This window comes from Pongo abelii, chromosome X, assembly GCF_028885655.2.
Source record: "Pongo abelii isolate AG06213 chromosome X, NHGRI_mPonAbe1-v2.0_pri, whole genome shotgun sequence".
NCBI lineage: Eukaryota > Metazoa > Chordata > Mammalia > Primates > Hominidae > Pongo > Pongo abelii.
In genome coordinates this window covers 125,990,882-126,007,937 of record NC_072008.2, presented here as the reverse complement: position 1 = coordinate 126,007,937, position 17,056 = coordinate 125,990,882, and the positions used below count along the sequence as shown (strand labels likewise).

The 17,056-nt window shown below is 42.2% G+C and overlaps 1 protein-coding gene across 1 annotated transcript in view; it reads left to right on the top strand.

The window, feature by feature from the left end:
* Window positions 1-17,056, top strand: part of LOC100437009 (rhox homeobox family member 1) — a 124,390-nt gene that overhangs the window by 58,631 nt on the left and 48,703 nt on the right. The gene's annotated exons all lie outside the window — the stretch shown is intronic.

The following is a 17,056-nucleotide window of genomic DNA, read 5'->3' as shown; positions in this document are numbered from 1 at the left end:
TCCCCATAGATATGTAAGGATAAAATCCTAGTATTTTCCTTCTCCCGTTGGAACACAGGGCTCCATGGAGAAAGTTCTAAAGAGGGTCTTCCCATGGACAAAGACTTCACCTTAATTGCTTGGTGTTGGCGGTCATGATTTTGACTCCTGGTCAATTCATCAAGAGCCATTTTGCCAAAATCCAAGTCACAGAATGACCAAGTGAACAAGTGGGCCATTCTTGGAGCGATCAAGTTACCAATGACTAATTCATGCAAGCTTAAGAAATTAACTGATTTACAAAACACTTTGTTGTTTTTGCAGAGTTTACTACAATTTACTTTGAGTGAATGGGTATGGCATAAAGGCTATGGAGAGCCAGTTCTATAATGTTCTGTGCCTTCAGACATATCCTCTCCCATCGGTCAGTCTTTCCCCAGTCTGGAATGGGCAGTTTCAGGAGACTGTTTTCCCCCAATAGACGACCCTCTCTCCCATCCCCAATCCATAGCTACAGCAACAGAAACTTAGCTGAAGCCATCCAGCTGACGCCCAAGACCATTCCAGTCAATGAACTAAGGACAAGCATATGAGTGTCCCCCCACCCCGATCCCAACCCCATGCTCCAGACCTACCCTCATGGCCACTGAGTGGGAAACTGGAAACTTTCCCTTCCTGAGAGAATGGGGCTCTCTCTGAGAGTGGGAACATCTCTGTTGTCTTGGCTCCCAGACTGCTGCCACCACAGTGCAACCACCCAAAGCGAAGGGAATCATGGAAGCTATTTCACGTATGCTGACAAAGCCCTACCCCAGTCCTAGGGGACCTCCCACCAATGTGAAGAGGTGTGTGTATGTGTAATACAATTATGGGTTTTTTTTCTTTTTTTTTTTTTATACTTTAAGTTTTAGGGTACGTGTGCACAACATGCAGGTTTGTTACATATGTATACATGTGCCATGCTGGTGTGCTGCACCCATTAACTCGTCATTTAACATTTGGTATATCTCCTAATGCTATCCCTCCCCCCACCCCACAACAGGCCCCAGAGTGTGATGTTACCCTTCCTGTGTCCATGTGTTCTCATTGTTCAATTCCCACCTATGAGTGAGAACATGCGGTGTTTGGTTTTTTGTCCTTGTGATAGTTTGCTGAGAATGATGGTTTCCAGCTTCATCCATGTCCCTACAAAGGACATGAACTCATCATTTTTTATGGCTGCATAGTATTCCATGGTGTATATGTGCCACATTTTCTTAATCCAGTCTATCATTGTTGGACATTTGGGTTGGTTCCAAGTCTTTGCTATTGTGAATAGTGCCACAATAAACATACGTGTGCATGTGTCTTTATAGCAGCATGATTTATAATCCTTTGGGTATATACCCAGTAATGGGATGGCTGGGTCAAATGGTATTTCTAGTTCTAGATCCATGCAGAATCACCACACTGACTTCCACAATGGTTGAACTAGTTTACAGTCCCAGCAACGGTGTAAAAGTGTTCCTATGTCTCCACATCCTCTCCAGCACCTGTTGTTTCCTGACTTTTTAATGATCGCCATTCTAACTGGTATGAGATGGTATCTCATTGTGGTTTTGATTTGCATTTCTCTGATGGCCAGTGATGATGAATATTTTTTCATGTGTCTTTTGGCTGCATAAATGTCTTCTTTCAAGAAGTGTCTGTTCATATCCTTTGCCCACTTTTTGATGGGTTGTTTCTTTCTTGTAAATTTGTTTGAGTTCTTTGTAGATTCTGGATATTAGCCCTTTGTCAGATGAGTAGATTGCAAAAATTTTCTCCCATTCTGTAGGTTGCCCGTTCACTCTGATGGTAGTTTCTTTTGCTGTGCAGAAGCTCTTGAGTTTAATTAGATCCCATTTGTCAATTTTGGCTTTTGTTGCCATTGCTTTTGGTGTTTTAGACATGAAGTCCTTGCCCATGCCTATGTCCTGAATGGTATTGCCTAGGTTTTCTTCTAGGGTTTTTATGGTTTTAGGTCTAACATTTAAGTCTTTAATCCATCTTGAATTAATTTTTGTATAAGGTGTAAGGAAGGGATCCAGTTTCAGCTTTCTACATATGGCCAGCCAGTTTTCCCAGCACCATTTATTAAATAGGGAATCCTTTCCCCATTTCTTGTTTTTGTCAGGTTCGTCAAAGATCAGATAGTTGTAGATAAGTGGCATTATTTCTGAGGACTCTGTTCTGTTCCATTGGTCTATATCTCTGTTTTGGTACCAGTACCATGCTGTTTTGGTTACTGTAGCCTTGTAGTATAGTTTGAAGTCAGGTAGCGTGATGCCTCCAGCTTTGTTCTTTGGGCTTAGGATTGACTTGGCAATGTGGGCTATTTTTTGGTTCCATATGAACTTTAAAGTAGTTTTTTCCAATTCTGTGCAGAAAGTCATTGGTAGCTTGATGGGGATGGCATTGAATCTATAAATTACCTTGAGCAGTATGGCCATTTTCACGATATTGATTCTTCCTACCCATGAGCATGGAATGTTCTTCCATTTGTTTGTATCCTCTTTTATTTCATTGAGCAGTGGTTTGTAGTTCTCCTTGAAGAGGTCCTTCACATCCCTTGTAAGTTGGATTCCTAGGTATTTTATTCTCTTTGAAGCAATTGTGAATGGGAGTTCACTCATGATTTGGCTCTCTGTCTGTTATTGGTGTATAAGAATGCTTGTGATTTTTGCACATTGATGTTGTATCCTGAGACTTTGCTGAAGTTGCCTATCAGCTTAGGGGGATTTTGGGCTGAGACAATGGGGATTTCTAGATATACAATCATGTCATCTGCAAACAGGGACAATTTGACTTCCTCTTTTCCTAATTGAATACCCTTTATTTCCTTCTCCTGCCTGATTGCCCTGGCCAGAACTTCCAACACTATGTTGAATAGGAGTGGTGAGAGAGGGCATCCCTGTCTTGTGCCAGTTTTCAAAGGGAATGCTTCCAGTTTTTGCCCATTCAGTATGATATTGGCTGTGGGTTTGTCATAGATAGCTCTTATTATTTTGAGATACATCCCATCAATACCTAATTTATTGAGAGTTTTTAGCATGAAGGGCTGTTGAATTTTGTCAAAGGCCTTTTCTGCATCTATTGAGATAATCATGTGGTTTTTGTCATTGGTTCTGTTTATATGCTGGATTACGTTTATTGATTTGCGTATGTTGAACCAGCCTTGCATCCCAGGGATGAAGCCTACTTGATCATGGTGGATAAGCTTTTTGATGTGCTGCTGGATTCTGTTTGCCAGTATTTTATTGAGGACTTTTGCGTCGACGTTCATAGGGATATTGGTCTAAAATTCTCTTTTTTTGTTGTGTCTCTGCCAGGCTTTGGTATCAGGATGATGCTGGCCTCATCAAATGAGTTAGGGAGGATTCCCTCTTTTTCTATTGATCGGAATAGTTTCAGAAGGAATGGTACCAGTTCCTCCTTCTACCTCTGGTAGAATTCGGCCGTGAATCCATCTGGTCTTGGACTTTTTTGGTTGGTAAGCTATTAATTATTGCCTCAATTTCAGAGCCTGTTATTGGTCTATTCAGAGATTCAACTTCTTCCTGGTTTAGTCTTGGGAGGGTGTATGTGTCGAGGAATTTATCCATTTCTTCTAGATTTTCTAGTTTATTTGCATAGAGGTGTTTATAGTATTCTCTGATGGTAGTTTGTATTTCTGTGGGATCGGTGATGATATCGCCTTTATCATTTTTTATTGCATCTATTTGATTCTTCTCTCTTTTCTTCTTTATTAGTCTTGCTAGCGGTCTATCAATTTTGTTGATCTTTTCAAAAAACCAGCTCCTGGATTCATTGATTTTTTGAAGAGTTTTTTGTGTCTCTATTTCCTTCAATTCTGCTGTGATCTTAGTTATTTCTTGCCTTCTGCTAGCTTTTGTATGTGTTTGCTCTTGCTTCTCAAGTTCTTTTAATTGTGATGTTAGGGTGTCAATTTTAGATCTTTCCTGCTTTCTCTTGTGGGCATTTAGTGCTATAAATTTACCTCTACACACTGCTTTGAATGCATCCCAGAGATTCTGGTATGTTCTCTCTTTGTTCTCATTGGTTTCAAAGAACATCTTTATTTCTGCCTTCATTTCGTTATATACCCAGTAGTCATTCAGGAGCAGGTTGTTCAGTTTCCATGTAGTTGAGTGGTTTTGAGTGAGTTTCTTGATCCTGAGTTCTAGTTTGATTGCACTGTGGTCTAAGAGACAGTTTGTTATAATTTCTGTTCTTTTACATTTGCTGAGGAGTGATTTACTTCCAACTATGTGGTCAATTTTGGAATAGGTGTGGTGCTGAAAAGAATGTATATTCTGTTGATCTGGGGTGGAGAGTTCTGTAGATGTCTATTAGGTCCACTTGGTGCAGAGCTGAGTTCAATTCCTGGATATCCTTGTTAATTTTCTGTCTCATTGATCTGTCTAATGTTGACAGTGGGGTGTTAAAGTCTTGGAGTCTAAGTCTCTTTGTCAGTCTCTAAGGACTTGCTTTATGAATCTGGGTGCTCCTGTATTGGGTGCATATAAATTTAGGATAGTTAGCCCTTCTTGTTGAATTGATCCCTTTACCATTATGTAACGGCCTTCTTTGTCTCTTTTGATCTTTGTTGGTTTAAAGTCTGTTTTATCAGAGAATAGGGTTGCAACCCCTGCCTTTTTTTGTTTTCCATTTGCTTGGTAGATCTTCCTCCATCCCTTTATTTTGAGCCTATGTGTGTCTCTGCATGTGAGATGGGTTTCCCGAATATAGCACACTGATGGGTCTTGACTCTTTATCCAATTTGCCAGTGTGTGTCTTTTAATTGGAGCATTTAGCCCATTTACATTTAAGGTTAATATTGTTATGTGTGAATTTGATCCTGTCATTATGATGTTAGCTGGTTATTTTGCTCGTTAGTTGATGCAGTTTCTTCCTAGCCTCGATGGTCTTTACAATTTGGCCTATTTTTGCAGTGGCTGGTACCGGTTTTTCCTTTCCATGTTTAGTGCTTCCTTCAGGAGCTCTTGTAGGGCAGGCCTGGTGGTGACAAAATCTCTCAGCATTTTGCTTGTCTGTTAAAGATTTTATTTCTCCTTCACTTATGAAGCTTAGTTTGGCTGCATATGAAATTCTGAGTCGAAAATTCTTTTCTTTAAGAATGTTGAATATTGGCCCCCACTGTCTTCTGGCTTGTAGAGTTTCTGTCAAAAGATCAGCTGTTAGTCTGATAGGCTTCCCTTTGTGGGTAACCCGACCTTTCTCTCTGGCTGCCCTTAACATTTTTTCCTTCAATTCAACTTTGGTGAATCTGACAATTATGTGTCTTGGAGTTGCTCTTCTCGAGGAGTATCTTTGTGGTGTTCTCTGTATTTCCTGAATTTGAATGTTGGCCTGCCTTGCTAGATTGGGGAAGTTTTCCTGGATAATATCCTGCAGAGTGTTTTCCAACTTGGTTCCATTCTCCCCATCACTTTCAGGTACACCAATCAGACGTAGATTTGGTCTTTTCACATAGTCCCATATTTCTTGGAGGCTTTGTTCATTTCTTTTTATTCTTTTTTCTCTAAACTTCTCTTCTCACTTCATTTCATTCATTTGATGTTCCATCACTGATACCCTTTCTTCCAGTTGATCGAATCAGCTACTGAGGCTTGTGCATTCTTCACGTAGTTCTCGGGCCGTGGTTTTCAGCCCCATCAGGTCCTTTAAGGACTTCTCTGCATTGGTTATTCTAGTTAGCCATTTGTCTAATTTTTTTTCAAAATTTTTAACTTCTTTGCCATGGCTTCGAACTTCCTCCTTTTGCTCAGAGTAGTTTGACAGTAGCCTTCTTCTGTCAAGTTGTCAAAGTCATTCTCCATCCAGCTTTGTTCCATTGCTGGTGAGGAGCTGCATTCCTTTGGAGGAGGAGAGGCACTCTGATTTTTAGAGTTTCCAGTTTTTCTGCTCTGTTTTTTCCCCATCTTTGTGGTTTTATCTACCTTTGGTCTTTGATGATGGTGACATACAGATGGGGTTTTGGTGTGGATGTCCTTTCTGTTTGTTAGTTTTCCTTCTAACAGTCAGGACCCTCAGCTTCAGGTCTGTTGGAGTTTGCTGGAGGTCCACTCCAGACCCTGTTTGCCTGGGTATCAGCAGCAGAGGCTCCAGAACAGCAGATATTGGTGAACAGAAAATGTTGCTGCCTGATCGTTCCTCTGGAAGTTTCATCTCAGAGGAGTACCCAGCCGTGTGAGGTGTCAGTCTGCCCCTACTGGGGAGTGCCTCCCAGTTAGGCTACTCGGGGGTCAGGGACCCACTTGAGAAGGCAGTCTGTCCGTTCTCTGATCTCAAGCTGCGTGCTGGGAGAACCACTACTCTCTTCAAAGCTGTCAGACAGGGACATTTAAGTCTGCAGAGGTTTCTGCTGCCTTTTGTTTGGCTATGCCCTGCCCCCAGAGTTGGAGTCTACAGAGGCAGGCAGGCCTCTATGAGCTGCAGTGGGATCCACCCAGTTCAAGCTTCCCAGCCGCTTTGTTTACCTACTCAAGCCTCGGCAATGGTGGGCGCCCCTCCCCCAGCCTCGCTGCCACCTTGCGTTTTGATCTCAGACTGCTGTGCTAGCGATGAGCGAGGCTTCATGGGCATAGGACCCTCTGAGCCAGGTGCGGGATATAATCTCCTGGTGTGCTGTTTGCTAAGACCATTGGAAAAGCGCAGTATTAGGGTGGGAGTGACCCGATTTTCCAGGTGCTGTCTGTCACCCCTTTCTTTGACTAGGAAAGGGAATTCCCTGACCCCTTGCGCTTCCCGGGTGAGGCGATACCTCGCCCTGCTTGGGCTCACACTTGGTGCACTGCACCCACTGTCCTGCACCCACTGTCTGGCACTCCCCAGTGAGATGAACCTGGTACCTCAGTTGGCAATGCAGAAATCACCCACCTTCTGTGTCGCTCATGCTGGGAACTGTAGACTGGAGCTGTTCCTATTTGGCCATCTTGGCTCCACCACTTGTGGGGTTTTTTTCCTTCAGTGCCATCTTGACCCAATTTTGAGGCCCTGGCTAGAGGCTAATCAGTTCCTCTTCTTGAGCAGCTGATTAAATCCACATCTCAACCAGTTCCCTTACGGGGCTCTCACATTCCTGGCAACTATGTACCTGCCCTAATCACCACAGGGATAGGTACCAGACAACTAGGGACAGCCGTTTTGCCTAAGTTTCAAATTAACAAATCCACAGGGAGCCCATGAAACCTCCCTTGCCATAGTTAGGCTGCCTCCTACAGGTATAGCTCTGTCCTGGGTTACAACTTCAGGTGTGGCTCTACCTGGCAGCCTTCTCTCATTTGGAGCTGTAAGTAATAAAGAGTTCTGCCTTTCATCTATCTGAATTTATTTATGTGGTATCCTTCCATCCAAGGAACCTATGTTCCTGTCTAACATTTTATAATTATGAAACAATATAGGCATAAAGAAGACAATAAGGGAATCTAGTCCCCTGCTTGTTTTGGTTTTACATGAGGCTCTCCAAATTTAAGGTGGGTAGGGGACCATAAATGGATATAAATACAATTGCCAACAGCCCACAAGTGTGGCTCTGGGCACTATGTCAATGAGTTAGCCCTGCTTCACAAGGAACAGCTCCAGTTAAGTAAAAGATTGCTGTTTAATACCACCAACTCACCCTTGAATTCTTTCCTGGGCAAAGCCAAGAACTCTTCCAGGCTAAGCCCCAGTTTGGGGGCTTGCCTGCCCTGCATCATCTGAACATATACTCCAAGTAATTTTCTAGGTTTAACAGAATTTCAGTTAACACAGAAAGATAAGCAAGAAAACACAAGGTCGATCTAAAAATAAGTATGGAATTCATTTAACTACATATTTATTAGAAAGACAAAACATTAATCTTTAAGACTGACAATGACTGAAAAATGAAATACTAGTCAATCAAAAAGAGATGTCTGAAGTAGCTGTTGGCATATATGACATTAACAGGTGCCAAATATATATATAGAATGATGGAAGAAATATTGTTTTTCTTGTTTTGAAAAAAGAAGAATGGCTTCTGATTGCTTCTGAATGCAAGTACATGAAATTGCAGGAAATACTCCACAAAGTAGTTTTATATATACCGTTACATAAACCATATCAATACACTGAAACACTAAACAAAATACACATATCTTAGAATGATGGGATTCAAACAAGCAGACCTATTGGCTGTATTCAAGCTTTGATCATGTCTTACTTTTTAACACGTGAGACTTCCAAATCCCAGTGATACTGTGAGTTCACAGACTGCTTAGCATTCACCCAGGCAAAGGAAAATGGCTTTATCTTTTGAAAAAGATGTCTTAATCCACAGTTAACATTTTTTTTTAAGAGAGAGGATCTCACTCTGTCACCCACGCTGGAGTGCAGTAGCACGATCATAGCTTATTACAGCCTCGAACTTCTGGGTTCAAGTGACACTATTAACATTATTTTTTAAAACAACTTTTTTTCATTTTTCCTTTCTTATTATATTCATTGTATATATGTTGCCTTACTTCCTAACAGACAATAAATGGATGGGTTAATGATTATAAAGAAAAAATGGCAGCACAGAAAAGGGAATCTAATGAGCAAATAGAAGAACGAAAGAAAAATATCTAGTACATACCCAGCAGTCTATTCTGTTTAATTTGTATCCAGAAATATTGTGTACTTATATATTAAAATGAATCCTTAATTCAGCATAATACCCAAGGGTTAGATTTAGTCTGGTTAATGGAATGTTTTAAAGAAATGAGATTGAACAAGAATCCCATGTCATTGTTTATTTCCTCATTTTCTTTTTATTTTAATTAACTAATTTAGAGATGGGGTCCTGCTCTGTTACCCAGGCTGGAGTGCAGTGGTCTGATCTTAGCTTACTGCAGCTTTGAACTCCTGGGCTCAAGCAATCCTCCTATCTCAGCCTCCCAAATAGCTGGGACTACATACAGGTGCATGCCACCACACCCAGCTTTTTTTCCCCTAGAGATGGGGGTCTCACTATGTTGCCCAGGCTGGTCTCAAACTCTTGGCCTCAAGCAATCCCCCCACCTCAGCCTCCCAAAGTGCTGGGATTACAGACATGAGCCACTGTGCACAGCTTATTTCTTTATTTTCTGTTGAAAAAAATGTGAGATTATGTATGTCTATTTTCCCCTCACATTTGAGTCTACTGAACAGAATGGGATGTTTGGTCAATGAATTCCATTATAGCCACTTGTCAGCTGTGATTTGGACAGATTATTTAATCTCTCTCTGTCTTTATTTCTTCATTTGTGAAATAGCAATAAGCTTAATTCACACACAGTACTTGTCACACATTAAGCCTTCCAAAAATTTTAGCTGTTACTGTAATCATTGCCCTTTTAAAAATTACACATAAAGCACCACTCCTAGCTTCCGTGAAGGAAACAAGAAGAGTAGGAGACCCAGTCTGAAAATACAAGTGCTTACCATGCAGGTAGGGAACGTAAGAATTATACCCACAAAACAGTTATGTTTCAGTGAGAGGCCATAAGTCATGACTGTTGCCTCTTAATTAGTGATTGATACTTCAGGTCTACAGGGGGTCTGGAAGGGGAGACAATTGGGCAGGTGAGGTTGAGAAACAGAAGGAAAAAGAAGAAGATTGGTGAAAGGAGGCAGAAAATGTGAGAGGAAAACAGACAAGAATGATTTGGCTAGATGAGGAAAGGAGAATAGGAACAGCACAAGCAAAGACAGTCAGAAATGAGCATGGTATATTCCAGAGATTCACTGTGAGTTTGTAGTGTCTAATATGGTTTGGCTGGGTCCCCATCCAAAATCTTATCTTGAATTGTAATCCCCATAATCCCGATGTGTCAAGGGCAGGACCAGGTGGAGGTAACTGGATCATGGGGGTGGTTTCCCCCATTCTGTCCTCATGATTGTGAATGAGTCTCGCAAGATCTGATGGTTTTATAAACATCTGGCATTTCCCCTGCTTGCACTTCCTCCATCTTGCTGCCCTGTGAAGAAAGTGCCTGCTTCTCCTTTGCCTTCTGCCACGATTGTAAGTTTCCTGAGGCCTCCCCAGCCATGCAGAACAGTGAGTCAATAAAACGTCTTTCCTTTATAAATTACCCGGGTTTGGGCATTTCTTCATAGCAGTGTGAGAACAGACTAATACAGTGTCTAAGAGCCATCACTCCAGAGAGCAAACTTTATTGCCATGGCATTAGCTGAAAAACACTTAGGCTATTAGATTGAATGTATGCTGATCCCTGAGACTTTCTCTAAATAGTTATATAAAGCAACACATATGGAAAAAACAGCTAAGCAAAGAAAAAGATTCAGCAGAGGAAAAGTGGCTTTCTTGGTTATTTATCTTTTCCTGCAATAAGTATGCAATCATGATTAATTAAAGTTCCCTCCTAGTGTTATTCTATTTAACTGAGATATTGATGTACAATATTAGAATGCTACCAATTGTGAGAGAGAACAAGACAGTTTGGGCATGGTGCCTAAATATCAGGAGGGTGTTAAAAGAGTTATTCAGAGTATCATTTTTATTTTGCCTGTGGATTGAGTCTTTCCTATGGTTCACAGGGGAAAGAATGGTGAGAAGGAGCAGAGTGAGATGAATGAAATTTGATCTCTGTCATTGGCTGTGGTTGCCACTCTTGGACAGTAACTCGATGACCATGAAGAAGACTTCCTCATTTCATCACATCCTGCATGTTGACTAGGATCACAGCTGGCAGCTAGTCTCCTTCCTTCCAGTTCAGAATGAATGGACTAAACATTTACTTAGTGGAGAGTTACGCAAAATTTTGATACTATAGAATGTGTTCACCTAACGGGTTGAGCCAAGAAGAGGCTCCTAAATCTAAGTCTGTATGTTAAATAAATAGAAGAGACAATTTAGCATCTTACAATATTTCTGTCGGACTCACTTTTGGAGTTGACCTTTTTGATGTGGTGGGTAGGCCTGTGGAATTTGTGAGAAATCCTTGGAAGTTCCTTGTGCTTAAAATGAATAGAATCATATTTTGTGCTTCTTGAGGTGCTGGGGTTGGGGACCTGGGCCAGGGAAAATCAGATTGTGAAACCTCCACTCAGTCTTGACTTTCCTTTCTTCCTTATATACACTGGATCTCAAAGTTTCTACAGTGAGACCAAATGTTTAAAGATGTCTGATGTCCCCAAGACCAGGAGAACAAGGGAGTGAGGAAAGAGAGTGCTGGAACTTTATGACTTCAGGCAGTCACTGTCTCTCTCTGGGCCTCAATTTCCCCTTTGAAAAATGAGAATGTTTGCCCTCTCTAAGAATACCACACCTAAAGTGCTCAGGAGCATTTCTCAAGATTATTGGAAGTGTCAAAATTAGAATCAGATCAAGTTAGGAAACATTTGGAAGTTTATTGTTATACAGTAAGAGAAAGTACAGTTCATGATCCAGGAGACTTCAAACAAAGTGGTAGAAAGGTCACCTTATGGCAGTCATAGCACACTTTATAAAGCATAAAGGAGAATATTTTGATTTTTTTTGTGGTTGGCTGTTTTACATTATCATTCTTTTTAAGGTAAACAGAGCTGTTTAAACTGATTTGCCTACAGCTGATTGGTTTAATTTCACCGAATCATGCTGACAAAGACATAAAGGTTATGTTTGATATTTATGATTAGAGACAGTGTTTTGGGGAAATTGGGAAGAATTAAATTTTGGTTACATGGTTATGAGTGGTTGGCCTTCGGGTATACCTAAAGTGTGGCTTCATTTTTATCTTTAACAGAAGATAACTGACCTCTCATTATGTGCTAGGGCACTGTTTAAATTCTGAATCCTGCCCTCTGGTAGGAAGACAGAGATTAAACAAGAGAGCCAATAACCAAACAAAAAAGTAGAGAGACTGTGGGGTTAGGGATTTTAGCTCAGGTGCTTAGGGAGGGCATTTGAGCAGAATCATGAATGCAATAAAGGAGGCAGCCATGCAAAAACCTGTAGGAAGAGCATTCCAGGCAGAGAGAACAGCCAGTGCAAAGGCCCCAAGGTGGGAATGAGCTTGGTGTGTTCTCAAGACCCATGTGCTCAGGACCCAGGGGGCAGAGGAGGAAGCAGGGGAAAATGAGGCTAGGAAAGGAGGCAGAGCAAGATGGCAGAATAGAAAACTCTGCTGATCGTCCTCCTGCCACTCTGTGCAAGGACACCAAGTTAACAACTACCTACACAGAAAAAAACACGTTCTTAAAAACCAAAAATCAGGTGAGCACTTACAGTACCTGGTTTTAATTTCATATTACTGAAAGGGGCACTGAAGAGATATAGAAAACAATCCTGAATCACCATTGCTACCCCTTCCCCACCCTGGCAGCCATGGCATGGTGTGGAGAGTGTTTCTGGGCACTGGGGAAGAGAGAACACAGTTCTTTTGCTTCACAATTCAATTGTGAAGCATTGAACTCAGCAATGTCCTGTTACAGCAGAAAGGAAAACCAGATCAAACTCAGTCGATGCCCACTCACAGAGGGAGCATTTAAACCAGCCCTAGCCAGAGGGGAATCACTGATCCCAGCAGTCTGAACTTGAGTACCTGCAAACCTCACCATGAAGGGCCAAAGTGCTCTCAGTCTCTAAGTAAACTTGAAAGGCAGCCTAGGCCATAGGGACTGCAACTCTTAGGTAAGTCCTAGGGCTGAACTAGGCCCAGACACAGTGGACTGGGGGTAGGGGGGCGGGGAACACAACATGCTGAGACACTAGCTAGGACAGCCAAGGGAATGCTGGCATCACATTTCCCCTAACCCCAGGATGCACAGCTTGTGGCTCTAAAAGAGACCCCTTCCTTCTGCTTGAGGAGAGGAGAGGGAAGAGTTGGGAGGACTTTGTCTTGCATCTTGGATACCAACTCAGCCACAGCAAGATAGGGCTCCAGTCAGAGTCATCAGGCCCCTGTTCCAGCCCTAGCTCCCAGATGACATTTCTAGACAAACTGTGGGCCAGAAGGGAACCCACTGCCTTGAAGGAAAGGACCCCATCCTGCCAGCATTCATCACCTGCTAACTGAAGAGCCCTTGGGCCCTGAATAACCAACAGCAATACACAGGTACTACGTTGAGGGCCATCATGAGCCTCTGAGACTTGCTGGCTTCAGGTACCAACACCACCACGGGGGCTAGAGCACCAAGCAGGTTCTTGAGGTTCCAGATTCCAGGACTTGACAGCATTTCTGGACCTGCCCCAGGCCAGAGGGGAGCCCACTGTCCTGAAGGATGAGTCCCAGGCCAGGCAGCATTCACCACAAGCTAACTTAAGAGACCTTGGGCCTTAACGGAACATTGGTGGTAGTCTTTCAGTACTCCTTGTGGCCAGGGGTGGCAGTGACTATGGAGTGAGGCTCCTCTGCCTTTGGAAAGGGGAGGGAAAAGCAGGAAGGACTAGGTCTTGTGGTTTGAGTGCCAGCTCAGCTGCAATACACTAGAACACCAGGTAGACTTATAAGGTTTTTGACTCTAGTCCCTGACTCCTGGATGATACTTCTAGACCCACCTGGGGCCTGGGGGAACTCACTGACCTGGAGGGAAGGACACAGGCCTGGCTGGCTTTGCCATCTGCTCATTATAGAGCCCAGGGTCTTAAGCAAACATAGACAGTAGCCAGGGTGTGGTTACAGCAGGCCTTGGGTGAGACCCAGTGCTGTGCTGGCTTCAGGTCTGACCCACCACAGTCATAGTGGTGGCGGCCACAGGGGTATGTCACTCCACCCCCAGCTTTAGTTGGCTCAGAACAGAGAGAGAGATTCTGTATGTTTGGGAGAAAATAAGAGAACAAGAGGCCGGGTGTGGTGGCTCAAGCCTGTAATCCCAGCACTTTGGGAGGTCGAGGCAGGTGAATCACAAGGTCAGGAGACCGAGACCATCCTGGCTAAACACAGTGAAACCCCATCTCTACTAAAAATACATAAACTTAGCTGGGCGTGGTGGCACGCACCTGTAGTCCCAGCTACTCGGGAGGCTGAGGCAGGAGAATCGCTTGTACTTACAGTGGAATGTTCCAAATGAACAACAACACATTGAAATACATTTAAAAATGAGGGCTGTTGGTAAAATCCCTTTTGGCTAAGGATGGGTTTGGCACTATGGAATGTTAAGTGCTATTCTCTTTGGATTAATCTGTCTTACACTTTTTGTTGATGGCTATGGGTGACAGGATTAGGCATGTGCAGGACCATGGGAGATGGGGAGCTTTTTCCTCCCCAAAAGGGGAATCCTGACAGCTGATGGAACTGCTGGAAAAGATCCCTTCACTACTGGCAAGTGGTCACCTGAACTTTTCATTTTCAGTGTCACTGCAATGAATGGATGGGTCCTTCTCTGGCCTCTGTGAGCTCTTCACCTTCCCCACCCTGCCACAGGCAATGCTTTTCTCTCTCTACTTTCCCTTTCTTATCTTTTCTATTACTCAGGGTGACCATCTTGCCCAGGGACCACGTGTTGAAATTCCTAGTCAGAAGTTGGATTAAAGATGACGGGACCCGTCTAAGGACAAATTTAAGCCTTGCCAGTTTAATATTGGGTGCTAAGCAGAGTAGCTAATGTCTAGGTTTTGTCACACATATTTTACTCTGGCCCAAACAGAAAAAGGTAATTTTCCTTTGTGTTGTGGCTTGGCCCCCAGGGCTATGGTGCAGCGAGCTGAGTCACTAGGGCCACTTAGGGAAAGGGAACACAGAAGCCTGGCATGCTGGCAAACAGGTAAGAATTTCTTACCAGTCAGACTTCTGGCCTCTCTCTCTCTCTGTGCAAACAGGTTGAATAAATGGTAAAAATCACTGTTAATCTCCTGTAAAGTTTAAATTAATCAGAAAAAGCACTTGTAAGGCTAGTCTTAAGCTGTAGCAAATTTGGTATGCTTTGTGTGTCTTTCCATATTTTCTGTCATTAATGAGGGGTACCTTAGGATAGGATACAGGCTTAGGACACCTGTAAGCCCACTGTTCAAGACAGCCAAGCAAATTGATCACCTATAAGCTTTGCTGCAGGTCCCTGAAAAAAAAAATTTTTTTTAATTTTTAAAATTACGGATAAGGTTTCCCTCTTGTCTTGTATGTCCTTGGGAGCTTGACCTTGTAACCATGTGGCCATGCTTTATCTTCACAATGGCAGCCTGGGTTCAGGGTTCAATTCCTGGCTTGGAAAATGAGTCCTTTAACTTCTGTCTATGTATTTCTATGTATTATGTGTTTGATGTTTATATATAAAAGAGCTTTCACTAATTGGTTTAAAAATAATAAAAGCTTAAATAACATATTTTGTCAGAAAAGTAAAAAGTGTAATGCCTTTTAGTTCATGTGTCTTAAGTAATTTTTGGGAAATAAAGACAGTTTTAAAAATTATTGGTAAAATGAAAACGTCAAATAAGGCAAACGTCGAGCTGTAACCAATCCAGCCATTCTCTATCTCACTTCCGATTTCTGTATGTAGTTTCCCTTTTTTGTCTATAACTCTTCCACCACATGGCTGCACTGGAGTCTCTGTGAATCTGCTGTCATTTTGGGGGCTGCCCGATTTGCAAATTGTCCATTGCTCAATTAAACTCCTTTAAATTTAATTTGGCTGAAGTTCTTCTTTTATCACATGAGAACAGGACTTATAATGAGAAAAAAAATAAGGTGGAATGATGGCATCCTAGGATTGCTGGCTTTAGAGTTGCTTTCAATCATGTTCTATTGCTCCAGGGTTTTGAATTTGCCTAAAGTTACCTTCTCAAGTACAGGTTGCAAATTGGAAGCTGCATCCTATATCTGGTCTGCAGATCTGTTTCGGATGACCAGTGTAATTTTAAATAAAACATATTTGAATTGATTGCTCAGATTTAAGGATCAGAAGGTTTCATGTAAACACTTATTTCTGGCCAATCTTTACAAACTGGGAAATCTGCCAGATCTGGACCCCAGAGTCCTGACCAGAAAAATTAGGCTGAAGCAGAGTAGTGGCCGTTCCCTTTGGGGGAGACATATCCTTTCCCAGTTTACCAGTCCCCACTCTGCGTGTTTTCCGCATTTTATGTTACCTTCCTGGCCCTGTTAGCAGCTAGGTTTTCGACCCTTACTATTTTTTTTTTAATTATAGGAAATGTCCAAAATGTATAAAAGAAACATAAGATGAACACTCATATAGCCACCACCCACATTCAACAATTATTAATATCCAGTCTTGTTTCATCAATAGCCTTGCTGATTTCTCCAACATCCCTGCACCCAACCTGGGATTATTTGGAAGCACATCGAGACATCACAAAATTTCATCATTAACTATTTCAGGGCATGTTTAAATGATACACCCTTTTTATACAGACAGCCACAGTATCATTATCATAGCCAAAACATGGAAAAGCCTTTACAAACATCCACTCTGCTCACTTTAAAAAATTCGTCTCCATATTATTCACTTCATTTGATTCCTTTTCTCTGTCAAGAAAGGACAAACAGGAATTGTTGATCTGGGAAAATGGGGTCGAGCATGCATATAAACATGAATGGTACTCTCCACACTCTAGAAAACAATGCGTGAAATGATTTTTTTCGTAAGGCATTCATTCCTATTTTTTCTGATTTTTTGAAATATGCCTGATAAACTTTTACCACTAAACCTACTCCAAATACATGAGTCATGTTATTACCGTCATGATTCTATAGGTGAGATGATATGGTTGGGATATTTGTCTCTGCCCAAATCTCATGTTGAAATGTAATCCTTATTTTCCCCAATGTTGGAGGTGAGGCCTGTTGGGACGTGTTTGGGTCATGGGGGTGGAACCCTCATGGCTTGATGCTGTCCTTGCAATAGTGAGCGAGTTATCACAAGATCTGGTTGTTTAAAAGTGTGTGGCACCTCCCGCACCCACTCTCTTGCTCCTGCTCTCACCATGTGAGATGCCTCCTCCCAATCTGTCTTCCACCATGACTGTAAGCTTCCTGAGGTCCTCACCAGAAGCAGATGCCAGCATCACACTTCCTGTTAAGCCTACAGAACTGTGAGCCAACTAAACCTCTTTTCTTTATAAATTACTCAGCCTCAGGCATTTCTTTATAGCAAAACA